General features: G+C 43.6%; 1 protein-coding gene across 2 annotated transcripts in view; it reads right to left on the bottom strand.

Annotated features, from left to right (window-relative positions):
- PIK3CA (phosphatidylinositol-4,5-bisphosphate 3-kinase catalytic subunit alpha) overlaps positions 1-12,549 on the bottom strand; it is a 101,276-nt gene extending 88,727 nt beyond the window's left edge. The window contains exon 1 of one of the 2 annotated variants that reach the window (XM_043994118.1): positions 12,428-12,549. The gene's annotated coding sequence lies outside the window, so the exon portion shown is untranslated. The remainder of the gene's footprint in view (positions 1-12,427) is intronic. The other variant, XM_043994117.1, reaches the window with a different exon arrangement.
- Positions 12,550-16,139: the final 3,590 nt, after the last annotated feature.

The raw sequence follows: 16,139 nt of genomic DNA, 5'->3' as shown, positions 1-16,139 counted from the left end.
ACAATGCAAATAGAAAGAACAAAAAACTGAACAAAATGGAACACTATATATAACAACTAACCTAAAAATTCACTGCTCTCCCATTTTTGTGGAGGCAGAGGGCTATGGATGTAGAATATTATATAAACTGTCAGGGACAGCTGGTTGATTTTGCTGAAATGTCCCCCCCCCTCTATTTTTTTGTTAAAAGGGATGGCTTAGTAGTAGAGGAAGGGAGAGGAATCTAGAAATTAAAATGATTTTTTAAAAGCATTAATAAAAATAAGATTTTTAAAAAGTATCTGGGAGGTACCAAGTTAACACTATAGCTATTCAGTTGTTGTCTTTCATTCTTGCTTAAAAGCTAGAAAACTCCTTTTGTGATCATACATTGAACCAATAATCTTTCTTATCTTTTGGAAAGCTAGGTGGAATACTCAATAGTGTGAGACATGAAGTCAGGAAGACCTGAATTCAAGTTCTACTTCAAGCACTTTCTAGCTATGTGACCCTCAGAAAGTCACTTAACCTCTCTCTCTGCCTCAGTTTCCTCATCTGTAAAATGGAATAAAAGCACCCAATTCATAAAATTGTTGTTAGGATCATATATGTATAGTGTTTGAAAATATTAAAGTTCTATCTAAATGCTATTTTTATTCATATTATTTTATTACTTGTGGGTATGTTATTGTTTATAACATGCTAAAGCCTTACACTCATTTTAAAAGCATATCAGAACATAGTTAAAACTACTACATTAACTAATTTCATCAAAACATTCATAGGAAGACAGCTCTGAGCTAATATTTTCACCAATCCCAAAACAAAGGGCTTTAAGAGGTACAGTTTGACTTATATGCAGAGAAAGAAGAGATGCCATTAAGAGAAAAACAAAATGAAAATAAGAAATTTCATGAATCTATAGATTTGGGCTACACTTATTTATTGTATTTATGAAATAAACAATTTGGGGAAAGTTAAGTAGTTCAGGAAATGAAGCTGCCTTTAAAAAGGATATATAACAAAAAAAAAGTATATATAAAACTAAGGATTCAAATAATGAATTTCCTCAACTGGGACTAAGTACCTTAGTTTCAAAACAGAGGTCCAAAGTGAGAAAGAGATGTATCTATAACACCTCAACCATATAAGACACATCATTGAGAAAACAAAACCAAAGGAGCACAACAGTTAAATCTGAGGCTGCAGATAATGAAAGTGTCAGGCATTCAAACTAGGGATACTCTGAAACTTGTCAGCATTCCTTTTCACACTTCACTTTCTTCTGCCAGTCAACAAAAGTCAACAAGCATTTATTAAGCACTTACTATATGCCAGACACTTTGCCAAGAACTGAGAATAGAAAGGCAAATCCCATTTGATCACAAGAAGCTCACACCTAATTGGGGAGATAACATGCAAATAATTGTCTGTACAAAATGCATATATACATATCCAAGATGTATAAATACTGGGTACACTGGAGAGATAATCTCAGAGGGAAGGCACATACTTTCTGCTGAAACTTCCTGGTCATTATTATATTTGCAGAAATGTATGTGTGCTTTGAAATATAATTCTCAAAAATTCTTCAAAATAGAATTCTTCTTAAATCAAAGAACATGGATAACATTCAAGACATTTCAACACAGTAATACTTTTCTCACTAAAGTAAAATGATTACTAATAATATGATGAAAAATTAAATTTTCTTGAAATAGCTGTCATTGTCCCAAACCATGGCAAATTGTCCTAGAAGTAGAATAACACCAACATTTCCCCCCTGATAAAGTCGTGGTACAAGGCTGATCTAACACAGATAATTCATCCTTAGTCTATGCCTTTCTTGAGTTATGGCCATTCTTCAGGTCTGCCCCCTAAATCAGTCTTCTAGTCTAGCCTGTGGATAATTAGTGATCTTCAATTTTTTTTTTTGGTGACTATGCAGAAGGTCTTCAAATTAAGAAAAGGGGTAGGAATTAAAACTTGTTATTTCACTGATATATAGAATTTCCATGTGAGAAAACTCCTTCTACCAATGCACATTTGCCCTTTCTCTGCATTTGCCCTTTCACAGCTTAGAGCTGTGGTGTCAAATTCAAATAGAAACAGGGCCATGAAGCTATACATTGAGGATCCCTCTGGGCTACATCTTGAATTAGAAAACTAAATATTGACATCACCTATGTTTTATTGCATTTTAATTTGTTTTTTTTTTATTTAATATTTCTCAATTACATTTTAATCTGGTTTCTCTGCATGTGGGCCATGTTTGACTCTTCTGACTTAGAGTACAGAGAGGTTAAGGGACTTGCCCAGGGTCACACAGTAGAAGCCAGGTTTTTCTGGCACCAAGGCCAGCTCCCCAGCCACTACTCTGAGTCTGTCTCTTGTAATAAAACATCCTGAATTCTGAATTTTTCCCTTCTTCTGGTTGACAAGTCTGATTTCACTGATTCTGGGGGCCCAGTGAAAGATCCATCTATGTAATCCTCTCCCCATTTCTGAACCCATCAAGGAAGAAAAGCGGTAGTGCTGATGCTTTGAAACTTGCTCTGATAATATGATTTCTGTTCAGTCAGTTAGTCAATAAGCACAAAGCACTGGGGATAAAAGAAAGCCAAGAGATGCTTCCTGTTCTCAAGGAGCTCACAGTCTAATGGGAGAGACAGCATGTAAACAGCCACGTTCAAACAAGCTATAAACAGAATAAGCTGGAAATAGTCAATATAGGGAAGGCCCTGGGATTTAGGAGAACTGGGAAAGACTTCTCATAGAAGATGGGATTTAATGGAGATTGGAAGGAAGCAAGGGAAGCCAGGAGGTGGAGCTAGAGAAGAGTATTCTGGGCATAGGGATGAACCAGTGAAAATGCCCAGAGTTTGGAGATGGAGATGGAGTCTGAGGAACAGCAAGGAGGCCAGTGTCATTAGACTGTAGAGTATGTGTGTGTGTGTGTGGGGGGGGGAGTAAGGTATAAGACTGGGAAGACGGGAGGGATCCAGGCTATAAAGGCTTTTTAACGCCAAACAGAGGATGTTATATTTGATCCTAGAGGTGATAAGGAGGTAAAGGAACTTACTGAATGGGGGGGGCAGGAAGGAGAGGTTGGCATGGTTATGTCTGTGCTTTATAAAGATTACTTTGATAGCTGAGTGGAAGATAGTCTGCAGTGGGAAGAGACCAGTGAGCAAGCTATGGCATTAGTCCAATATGTCCAGATATGAAATAATGAAGGATTGTACCAATGTCAGAGGTGAGAAGGGGGCATATATAAGAGATGTTAGGATGGCAAAATTGACAAGACTTCCAACAGATTAGATAAGGGGGGGGAGTGAAGAGTCCAGGGGGCATCTAGGTGGCACAGTGGATAAAGCACCGGCCCTGGATTCAGGAGGACCTGAGTTCAAATTTGGCCTCAGACACTTGACACTTACTAGCTGTGTGACCCTGGGCAAGTCACTTAACCCTCACTGCCCCACAAAAAACACAAAACAAAACAAAACAAAAAAAGGGTGAGGAGTCCAGATTGACATCTGGGTTGTTAGCCTAGGTGACCAGATGGTGGTGACCTCAGTGATAGGGAAGTTCAGAAGATGAAAAAGGTGTTGGGGAGAAAGATGGTGAGTTCGGTTTTGGATATGCTGAGTTTGAGATATCTAATTGGCAATTGGAGATGGTAGTCCAGAGGTCAGAGAGGGTAGAAAAGTAGATCTAAGAACCATTAGCATAGGGATGATAACTGAAACCACGGGAGCTGATGAGATCACCAACTGAAATAGTAGAGAGAAAAGAGAAGAGAGTCCAGGACAGAGCCTGGGGGGAGAAGGGATCCAACTTTAGTGGTCCACCTGGATGATAGACCAGCAAAGGAGACTCTGAAGGAGTAATCGGACAGGAAGAGAAGTAGGATATAGTAGGCACAGAAACCTAAAGAGAAGAGAATCTCAAGGAAAAGAGAGTAGTTGACACTGTTAAAGACTGAATGAAGAGAGGTCAAGAAGGATGAAGTTGGAGAAAAAGCCATTGAATTTGGCAGATAAGAGATGTAACTTTGGAGAGAGCAGTTTCAGCTGAATGATGACATTGAAACCCAGACTATAGAGAGTTTAAAAGACAGTGAGAGGATGGGGGCAGCTAGGTGGCGCAGTGGATAAAGCACTGGCCCTGGATTCAGGAGTATCTGAGTTCAAATCCAGCCTCAGACACTTGACACTTACTAGCTGCAAGTCACTTAACCCCCACTGTCCCACAAAACAAAAACAAAAACACACAAAAAAATAAAATAAAATAAAAGTATCATTGCCATAAGCAAGACAAAGAAAATTGTAAAAAAAAAAAGACAGTGAGAGGAAAGAAGCTGGAGGCACTGATTATTACTAGCCTTCTCAAGTTTAGTCACAAAAAAGAGAAGAAACATGGGATGATAACTAGTAGGGATGAATCAAGTGAGGGTTTTTTGAGGATGGGAGATGCCCATATGTTCAGACTTGATTGTAGGCAGTAGGGAAAGAGACAGTAGACAAAGGGAAATTAAAGATAATAAAGAGTGGGGATGATAGAAGGAGCAATCCGCTAAGAACACAGGATGGAATGTGATCACTTGTGCATGTAGAAAAATTTGCCTTGGTAAGGAGAAAGGGCTATCTCACTATATGAGACAGGGTGAAGGAGGACTAAGTGGCAGAAGGCTTCTTGGTGATGAGAAATGAGGATAGGGAAGGGAGAGCGATGGGAGATTCGAAGAGGGATTAAAAGGTTTAGAAGGGTCAAAGAGAAAAAAAATTTTTTTTTTAAATGTGTTTCCAGGGGCAGCTAGGTGGCACAGTGGATAGAGCACCGGTCCTGGAACCAGGAGTACCCGAGCTCAAATCCAGCCTCAGACACTCAACACTCACTAGCTGTGTGACCCTGGGCAAGTCACTCAATCCCAACTGCTTCACCTCCCCCCCTCCCCCCACCAAAAGAAATTTTAAAAAATAGATCATCATAGGTCATCAGGAAGAATATCTTATTTACCTGCCTCCATTACCAAAGCACCTCCTCTGTCTGGACTCATTCCCAAACAGCTGGTCCCTTGTTACTCTCACTCTTGACAAACCTGTGATTTCAGAATTCCTTTCTAACCCCCTGCTGTGTACTCTCTTCCCCATGAATATCAATATTACTACTTCAGTGACCAAGTCCATATCTGCATGCCGTGCCACTGTGCCTTCTGGAACTCCCACTCTACAACTAAGAACTATTCCTTCATCTTGGACCTCCTTCTCTCAAGCTCTTTCCATTTTCTGGTCTTCACTGAGATCTGGCTCTTCCCTGATGATACTTCATCCCAGGTCCAGTAATTCTTTCTAACACTGGAAAATTGGTCACACCTTCTCTCATATTTCCAACTCCAAGCCACTGGTCTTGGTGGGGGTCAGAATTCTCCTTGTCCCCCACTACAACCATCACTAGAAACTTTTCCTACTTAAAGGTTCATATTAGCCAAATTTATCCTTCTATACAGATCCCGGTGGGTATTATCTAACACTCCTCAAGGTACTTTCACTCTTTTTTTCAACAAGGTCAGTACCTGACTCCCAGCACCCTCTCCATTCCAATACCTGTGCTCATGCCAAAGGACTTCAGCAAGCTTATGGCTTTTTCCTGCGATACCTGCACCTCCCTGTTCTTCAATCTGTTCTACTTTCATGGTCTCCCCATCCTTCCACCTCCCTATGTCAACCACACATAGAGATGGGAATGCTCTTGGTCTTGCCAACCACAAGCACATCACTGACAAGCCCAAGAAGAGTGAAATTTCTTTACCCTTTCTCCATCTTCAAGCATGCCATTTTGTCTTCCCAATGCTTTACTCTTCTGAACTCCATTCTTCATGTGCACTTGCAATCTCTCCATCACCCTGGCTCTAGTTATGCTCACCTCCATGCCCAACTTTCATTCACCCCTTAATAAGCCGGTTTGCATCTATACCTTCATCTCCTTGATTCCCCGCTCCCTAGTCCTATAGACACTCAGACATTACCAAACTCTCGCATCCTCTACTCCTGCCAATGTCACTACCTACATGTTGCTGTACAGAGCTGGAGGCAAGAATGAAATCCCGCTGACTCAGCATACTATGAATTTATATGATCCAACTGTGTCAGCAGCATTCCTTTTAACCCTTCCTAGCTGATTCTCTGTCCCACTCTCCAGATATCTGTCATCTGTTCAAGTCTCCAACTGCACCCTCTATCCCTACTCACTCAGCTGAGGCCTTTGCTTCATATTTTACTGAAAAAATTAAGGCTATCTAACAAGTGATCTCTCTTCTTCCCACTGTATCTCATTTCACAACCCCTTCACAATATCCCCTACCAGTTCCTCCTTTACTCCAGTCTTTGATAAGGAGGTGTCCCTTCTTTCCAGGGCCAATCACTCAACATGTACCCCTCATCTTAATCTCCTCTCTCTCTCTCTCTCTCTAAGAGATTAGCTCTATGGTTACCCCCTCCCTCTTTTATCTTCAGTCTCTATGTAGTTTCTTCCCAGCTGCCTATAAACACACCCTAAAGTCTTCCCCTTAAAAATTCTCACTTGATCTAACTATTCCCTGTCCCAAACTATCCTCCAAAATCTCCACTCTCTTATTCTGAAAAACTATTTGGAAAAATATTCAGTCTCCATTTCTTCTTTCACTTTTTTTTCTCAATCCCCTGAAATTTGATTGTTTCAAGCCCCTCTTTTGAGCAAAATTGTTTTCCCCAACATTTCCAATAACCCCCATTTTCATTCTCCCTGATCTCTCTGCAACACCTGACCCCACTGACTCTTGAACACTCTCTTCTGTCTGGGTTATTGGGACACTGCTCTTTCCTGCTTCTCCTCGTACCTGTCTGACTCTGTTGATTCTCATCCATCTCATCCTCACTAACTGTAAACATATCCCAGTTCTGTTCTGGATCCTCTTCTTTGTCTAGATTCTCTCTTGGTGAAAACATTAGCTTCACAATGCAGATGACTCCCAGATTTATATATCCAGGCCTAGTCTTTCTCTTAAATGCTAGTCTTGAATCACCAAATGCCCGCTGTGCATTTCTAACCAGAAGAGATATAGGCATGTCTAAACAGAACTCTATTTTCTCTCCCCCAAACATACCCTTCTTCTAAACTTCCCTTTTACTGTTGAGGGCACCACCATCCTTCTAGTCCCCCAGGTTCACAATTTTCATGTCATCCTCAGCTCTTCACTCATACTATATAGCCAGTCAAAGGCCAAAAGCCTTTTGTTTCTATCTCCATACCACTTAGATGATACAGAGCTAGAACCCTAACTCAGACCTTATCACCTTGTACCTGGATCAAATAATAGCTTATTTGAAAAGGCAGCATGCATGGGGGCAGTTAGGTGGCACAGTGGATAAAGCACCAGCCCTGGATTCAGGAGGACCTGAGTTCAAATTTGGTCTCAGACACTTGAAACTTACTGTGTGACCCTGGGCAAGTCACTTAACCCTTATTGCCATGAAAAAAAAAAAAGAAGAAGAAAGAAAAGAAAAGGCAGCACGCAATAGTAGATAGGGCATTGGACTTGGTGCCAGGAAGACACAGGTTCAAATCCTCCCTTGGCTACTTCTGAGCCATGTAACCTTCGGTAAGCCATTTTACTTCTCTACACCTCAGTGTAGAAAAAGAGGGGTTTAGGCTCAGTGCCTTCTGAGGGTCCTTCAGCATTTCCCTGCTAGGAGCTTCTCATCCAATCAGCCCCAACCAATCTTCCAAACCCACACTGTGCTGGCTTTCCTAGAAAGCAGGCCCAGCCACGTTAAGCCCCTGCTCTTCTTATTGCCTAGAGAAGTATGTACTCCATTAACGTTGAAATCTCTAGTCCACCTGACCTCTTCTCACATTTCCAGTCTCCTCACACTTTCCTCCAGTCCTTGAAGTCTGTGATCTAGTCATTCTGATCCACTTCCTATTGTGTACACATGCCACTCCATCTCCATCTCCTGTCTCCATGTCTTTGTACGTGAACTGTACTCCCTCTATACCTCTGCCTCTTGGAATCTCTCTTTTCCTTCAAGTCTAAGTGCCATTTTCTTCAGGAAGGCAGCCTTTCCTAGCTCCCCAGCTCCTACTGCACCCCATTGCCAAACTACATCAAATTCACTTTGTAGATAGTCTATAGGTACCTAGCTTCTTGACGGCACAGAATGTTTCACTTTTCTCTTTAGTAGTTAACCCAGCATTTGGTACCTAGTAAGCACCTAGTATATGTTTGCTGATGGATTATAGGGGGAAGAGGAGAAAACAGATCTTATTCCTCAAATTGTAACTTCTGACTGAAGTTCACCTGGGCAGCAATGGGCAGAGCAACTCTCTTGTGAGATGAAGAAATCACTTTACTAATTCTAATCTGCCATATAACCAACATTCATGAACAATTTCTCACTAGAAGTATAAAGAGAGATGGCCTATGACAAGCTTTTTTCTGGTCTCAGTGACCTCATCTCAGAAGTGAAGGGTTTGGATTAGCTGATGGGCTGCGTCCTTTCCCACTCTCCCATTCTAAGGCAAAGAAACCGGTCAGAGAGCTACTACAATGGGGTGGAATGAAGAGGCCCCTGCGGCTGGAGGGGGACTTGATAGGAGTGGGAAAGAGGGGGAACAGAGGCAGCTTCTAGGGCAAGAGAACTCCTCTGAGCATCCCTGGAGAGATCTTTGTTTTGTTCAGTTGTTTTCAGTTGCATTTGACTCTTGAGCCCCACCTGGGGTTTTCTTGGCAGAGACACTGGATTGGTTTGCCAACTTCCCTCTTCAGCTCATTTTACAGATGAAGAAACTGAGGCAGCAAATAGGCTTAAGTGACTTGCCCAGGATCACACAGCTAGTAAGTATCTGATGCCAGATTTGAACTCAGGAAGATGAGTCTTTCTGACTCCAGGCCCAGCACTCTCTACCCACTGTACCACATAGCCGCCTGCTGATATCTTTAATATCACTTAACAACCCAAGTTATCCTACCACACAGAAATTTATTTACAGAGACATTAGGGAAAAGATCCTTGAGATGTTACTCCAGACCCTAGCTTCTTAAAACCGTAGGTTGTAATCCCATATGGGGTAAATGAATGCGGGGGTGGCAAAAAATTTGGCAACAGTAAAAGGTTATGCATATCTTTTTTATATACCTACAAACCCGGGGTTGTGTAAAAATTTCTCTGGTGAAAAGGGGTAACGAATGGGAAAAGTTTAAGAAGCCCTGCTCTCCAGAGCATCAAAATAAGATCGGCATCGATATTTTCCTGCACTCAGTAGCTGAGTGAGCCCAAGTGGGTCAGTTTTCTCAGAGGTAAAATGAGGACTAGATGATTTCAAAATGAACAAGCCAATGAAACGGCCCCTTTACACAGATGAGAACATACACTCTTCAACCTTGGGTTTGAATCTGGCTGCAGACACTCAAACTATATGACCCTGGGCAAGTCACAACCTTTCTAAGCAGCAGATTAATCAGATTCTCCCTATCAGATAAGATAGGGAGAATAACACCTGTCTCAAAGGGTAGTTGAGAGAATCAAATGAGACAATGTACATAAAGTGCTTTATAAGAAACAAAACACCACATAAAGCAATAATAATTATTCAAATTGTTAGTTAAATAGTTAAAGTGATACTAATAGGAAAAAATCAGTCCTACAAAGGACAAACATCTTTAGGACAACTGGGTTTTACTATATTGTTGAAATATTCACTTATCAATTTGGAGTTGTAACTGAGGACATTTATTGGCAACAGGCAGAATTTTATCTTTTTTTTTTCTTTTCGAGGCAGTGAGGGTTAAGTGACTTGCCCAGGGTCACACAGCTAGTAAGTGTCAAGTGTCTGAGGTCACATTTGAACTCAGGTCCTCCTGAATCCAAGGCTGGTGCTTTATCCACAGCCACCTAGCTGCCCCTGAGGCAGAATCTTATCTTGAGGAAAGGAGGTAAAGTTGCTCGGTCCCCACTGTTTGTTCTACAAGCTTTACTTAAAAGGCCAAGCAAACCAAATGCCCTTGGCTTTCCCAGACTTCTTATATTTGATTTCCCTCCATGCTCTCTGAAGTCCAGTCAGACTGTTCAACTACTATTCTGTACACAAGATGCTGCATCTCCAATTCAATACCTTTGCACCCCATACCTGGAATGGAATGTACTTCTATTCTCACCTCTACTTGAAATACTTCATTACCTCAGTTCAAGTGCCATCTTCTACATGAAACCTTCTTGATCCCCCCAGCTGCTAGCGGCACCCCCTTCAAAACATTACGTCCATATTTATGCATTCTCTATTTACTTATATATGTATGCGTTGGCTCTTCCATTAGAATGTATACTTTCTTGACTGAAACATCTTCAAATCCCTGGTTTTCATCATGATCTAATTCAACTTTTACAAGTTTTCCCAACCCCTTCAGCAGTTAGTACTTCTTTACCTTCCATGCATACATTCCATTATGTACATGTTATCTCCCCATTTGAAAGTAAGTTCCTAAAGAGCAGGGATGGGTTCTGCTGTTGTTTTTTAAACTTTGTTTTCCCAATCTTTGCTGTTGTTCAGTCCTGCCCCTTTGGGGTTGTCTTGGCCAAGATACTGGACTGGTTTGCCTTTTCCTTCTCTAGCTCTTTTTACATATGAGGAAAAGGAGACAAACAGGGTTAAATGCCTTACCCAGGGGTCACACAGTAAGTGTCTGAGGCCAGATCTGAACTAAGGAAGATGAATCTTTCTGACTCTAAGGTCCAGCACTCTATGCACTGCGCCACCTAGCTGCCCCAAGACAGCCCGAGGTGCATAGTAAATGTTTAATGAATGTTTGTTGATTAACATATATTGCCTACACAAATACCCTGTATGTGTACACACACACGCACACATATATACTCGTGTGTGTGTGTGTGTAACTGCACATACACACACTCTTGGTACACCATCAATCTAAAATCTCCCATAAAATGCCCCACCTTATCAAAAACTTCCAAAATTTCAATATACAATGTGAATTTATAGTCTTAGTTTCAAGCAGCTTGACTTGCACATAGTAGGTTTTTAACAAATGCCTGTTGATTCGACTGAATTCCTGGTTGGATCGGTAGTCACTCTAACAAAGACACGCCAGCTTTTGGTTTCTCTTATTTAAGATACAATTATATGTATTTCTTTCAATCTTTACAGCTATGACATGGAAACTTCCAAATAAATAAAACGCCTTATGGCACTTACCAAGCGATAAAAAGTGGTCTACTATCATTCCTAGATGCTTCAAATGTAGCAACTGGCAGGAGTTACACTGAATCAACAACAACGTTTCTTTTTCATAGAACCTATAGGGTTCCAACCATCACCCCTCATACTGATTTCCCGCAAGTACAAAACATTGCTGAAACGAGGAAGCTTCAGCTGAAAGAATCACTGCAGTTTATTAAAAAAAAAAAAAGACCAGGGAACTTTAAAAAGCATCCTCTACCCCACCCCTTTTTACCGGAACTACACAAACAGTTCCAAATTCTTGACACCAATGAGAACAGAATTGGTTTCACGAGCCTGGAAGCCTCTATCATTAAGTCCCAGTGTCATCCTCAGACAATCCCTTGGCTAGGATCGAATCAAATTTACTAAATGCTTCCCTTTTCCACAGGCCAGTACAGGGCACCACTTAACCTTCCTATCCATGCCTCGGTCACTTTGTAGCTACACTGTGACACAGGCAGGATAATAAGTATCCAAACACACGCCGAACGAGACAATGTTTCTCTGAGTTTCTCCGAGCAGAAAGATGATTTACTGTTTTGGTTCAAGAAAAGAAAGCCCCGGGGAGGAGTGAAGACCAGATAGTTTTCCTCTGATCAGCTCGCTGGGCAATCTGACTGCTGACTGCCCCCTCCAAGCGCACCCCCCCCCCCGGTGAGAAAATGACACAGCACCGAGAGAGTAGGGAGGCTGAGGACCCTTGCAGCATCGCAGCCCCGGCCGGGGGAAGGGGCATTCCCCCGGTCACCCCCTAACCCCGCAGCCAGGCCCGGGGTGGGTGTGTGAGGGGCACACACAGCAGGGAGTGCTGGGAGGAAGAGGAGAGCACGGGAGAAGGGAGGGAAAAACAAGGAAAAGGGAAGAGAGGAGGGGGAAGAGGAGTGGGGAGACGAAAACAAGGAGCGAGGGGTCGGGAGGGGAGGGGGACAGCGAGGAGGAGCGGGAGGGGGTCAGGGAGAGAGGGGAGAAAAGGGGGAGGGGATGAGGGAAAGGGGAACAAGGAGAGTGGAGGACGCCGGGGGAGGAAGGGGCACAGCCATAGGCGAGGGGGAGGCCCCCCGCAGACACTCTCCCCTCACCCCGGGCCCTGTCACCCACTGCCCTCCCCTCCGGACTCGCGGGGCTCCGGCCCCAGCCCAGCCCGTCCCGTCCCGCAGTCCTCATTACTCACGCTCCGCTCGGGCTCGGGCTGCTCCAGGCTCGGCGGCTCCGCCCGCCCGCCCGCATCGGGCCCGGCTCCCGAGGCCCGCTGGCTGCCCCGCGCCCTGGCCCCGGCCCGGCTCGCTCGGCTCCCCGCTCCGCTCCGCTCCGGGCGCGCCTCTCCCTCGCGCCCGCGTCTCTCTCGCGGCGCCCCCGCCCCGGCTTCGCCCTCGGCCTCCGGCTCCCCCCCCCCACCCCGCTTTTTTTTCCCTTTTGTCTCCAGAATAAACTTTATTGGTCTCTTTTTCCGCTCACATCATGTAAACAAACAACGAGCTCCTCGCCCCCGCCCCCCGCGGGCTCCGGGAGGGGAAGAGCGAGCGAGCCAGCAGCCTCCCAGGGGCTGAGCCTGCCATGCCCCGGAAGCACAGGCCCAGCGGGGCGGAAGTGAAGCCGAGGCGCCGGGCGCGGGGGTGGGGGGGTGGGGGAGGGAGGAAGACAAGGGGTGCGAGGAGGGAGCCCGAGAAGAGAGGAGGGAGCTACAGGAGCTCACTGCGCCTGCGCGCGCGCTTCCACCTCCTCTCACATCTCTTCACCTCCCTGCTCTGTTTCTCTGTCTTGGTCTCTGTCTGTCTGTCTGTCTGTCTGTCTGTCTGTCTGTCTGTCTGTCTGTCTTTATGTCTCTGTCTCCCTTCTGACTTTCTCTCTCTCTTTCTGTCTCTGTCTCCCTCTTCCTCTCTGTCTTCCTTTCTGTTTCCCTTTCTGACTTTGCCTCTGTCTCTCTGTCCGTCTCTGTCTCCTTTTCTGTCTCTCCCCGCCCCCCCCACTGCCCCTCTATCTCCGTCTTGCGCTCTCTCTCTCTCTCTCTCTCTCTCTCTCTCTCTCTCTCTCTCTCTCTCTCTCTCTCTCTCTCTTCTTTCTTTCACATTCTCTTTGTGGGTCTTCCTCCCTCCCCATTCTCTCTATTTCTGTCTGTCTCTCAACCCTGTACTCCATCTCTCTGTCTTTCTCTTTTCTCTCTTTCTTCCCTTTCCCCTCACTGAACAGACTTTGACTGATCCCCAACTGCACAGCTCTGTGCTAAGGAAAACAAAAGTTTATAAACTTGGCCTCTAGCCTCCTTGAGTTCACTGTCTGGGAAAGGGTATGACCCCCAACAAAGACACTGTAGCACTCAATGACCCTAATGGGGGGGGTGGGGGTGGGATTAGAGTAGCTCAACAACCCACCAAGCAAAAGCCCAAATATCAGGGGAGGTTTGGGGAGTGTAAGATTTCTACAAAAGGATACATGCAGGGGTACAGGTGGTGATGTATGTGGTTGGGTTCTTTTACAGTTTTAGGGTTGTCTTTGTAAAGGATGGTGGAGCTTATTGCATCCAGGTGAATCTAAGTAGTACAGTGGAAAGATTACTGGACTTGGGAGTCAGGAAAAGTGGGTTCAAATCCTGATTCAGATACTTTTTTTTTTTAGTGAGGCAATTGGGGTTAAGTGACTTGCCCAGGGTCACACAGCTAGTAAGTGTTAAGTGTCTGAGGCCAGATTTGAACTCAGGTACTCCTGACTCCAGGGCCGGTACTCTATCCACTGCGCCACCTAGCTGCCCCGATTCAGATACTTATAACTGTGACCCTGGGAAAGTCACTTCATCTCTGTTTTAGTCAGTTTCCTCCATGGTAAAATGTGGATAAATAATAGCATCTATTTCTCAGGGTTGTTGTGAGGATAGAATGAGATATTTATAAAGGAGCTTTGCAAATAACAAAGCCCTATATAAATGACGTTATTGTTTGTATTCACAGAACGAACTTAGCACAGGACTTGGCAAAGTAGTAAGCACTCAGTAAATACCTGCTGATTGACTAAACTCTGGGTGAGCTCTATGACTCAGACTCACCATCTATACTAACCAGAACCTGCTGTGTGCCTTAGATTTTTAAAACCAGTTTGGTCTAAGATGCAATCCTGCCTAGAGTTAGGAGGATCGATAAATTAACCTTTACACATGTTTTTGTCCTTGTTGGGTAGAAGAATTTGCTCTTCCCTCCTCCAGCTTTCCTGACTAGTAATCTTGGAGGAATCACTTTACTGCAGCTTGATGTCATGGAAAGAACACTGAACCTAAAGCCCAAAGACACGGGCTCAAATCTACCCTTTGCTACATTGCTACATGTGCAGAAGTTTGGACAAGTCATCAACATTTTCTAAGTCATCTGTTTCCTGCTCTATAAAATGAGAAGGTTGAACTAAATGATGCCTTACAGCTCTGAATCTATGATGGGAAGCAGTGTAAGGTAGAAAAAATACTGATCTTAGAGTCAGAGATCCTGGGTTCAAATATTGCCTTTGACTGTACACGTGGGACTTTGGGCAAGATACTTAGCCATTCTGGCCCTCGGTTTCCTCATATGTAACAAGATTTTGTGTGTGTGTGTGTGTGTGTGTGTGTGTGTGTGTGTGTGTGTGTATCTAATGGCCTCTGAAGTACTTTCCAGCTCTCGACCTATGGTCTCCTTAATTTTTTTTTTCTAAGCTTCTGGGTTGTAGTGCTAAAGAATAGAAGAAACACCTGATTAAGAATCAGAAGACCTAGATTGCCATCCTGACTCCCTGGGCCTGTTTCTTTGTCTATGGAAAATGAAGAGGATAGAGGGGGCAGCTAGGTGGCGCAGTGGATAAAGCACTGACTGGCCCGGAGTCAGGAGGCCCTGAATTCAAATCCGGCCTCAGACACCTGACACTTACTAGCTGTGTGACCCTGGGCAAGTCACTTAACCCTCATTGCCCTGCAAAAAAAGAAAAGAAAATGAAGAAGATGGACTAAATGACATCTAAGTCCCCTTCTAGCTCTATATTTATGATGCCATGATGTATTTAGGTGCTTTGCAAACCTCAAAGCATTGTAGAAGCCTGGGCTTTATTACCTCTCCTGGCCTCAGTTTCCTTATCTGTAAAATGTGGGTCATCTCTACTGTTTCCTTTTAGCACTTCACTTGAAAGAGCCCATGAGCCTATTTGTTAGCTAATGATTAAAATGGGGACTTTGTGGTTAGAGAAGGTTTGCCTTTTAGTACCACAAAGGAATTTGGGATGGATCCTGTTTTCAGTGTTGCTAAATGGATGGAATGGATCTTACCAGCTTCCTTCGCTGGATTTTTTCTGAAGAAAAGCCTAGCCTCTAGGGTTTACTCCCCCTAGTGGCCTTTTTTTTTTAAACTTAGTGCTTGTAATCCTTTAATAGTGAGCAGAGGAACATCCCTAAGTATGCCCACTCCATAAATTTGTAGGCTCTTAGAATTGAAAAGGATTTCAGAAGTCATGTAGTCCAGCATCTTGATGGTAGTGGAGAATCTGAAAACCTGGGTCTGAATCCCAGATTTTGCTTATGACTAGGGTGTCCTTTGGCATATCACATTAATTCTCTGGATGTCAACTACTACTTCATTTGCAAGATAAATTGGATGTACTAGGATCTCCAAGTTGTACGATACAGTTCTAATTCCTGTGAATTAAATTTCCAACCCAGTGTATGTATCTCTTTTTTGCATCCCTGATAGCCTTTGCTTCAATATCTGTTTCACATGTAAAATGATAGATAATTCCATATATGTGTGTGTGTGATATGGTTGCAACTTTGCTGTTAATAGACTTGCCCCTTCTTGACTGACTTCTTTGTCCCCCCATGTTTTCATCTTTTTTTCTTTTTCTTCTGTCATCCTAATCCAAACCTTATTTCACTCTCT

This window comes from Dromiciops gliroides, chromosome 3 (assembly GCF_019393635.1).
Source record: "Dromiciops gliroides isolate mDroGli1 chromosome 3, mDroGli1.pri, whole genome shotgun sequence".
Lineage (NCBI taxonomy): Eukaryota > Metazoa > Chordata > Mammalia > Microbiotheria > Microbiotheriidae > Dromiciops > Dromiciops gliroides.
Note: the sequence above shows the minus strand (reverse complement) of the source record. Positions and strands in the feature narration are given on the sequence as shown.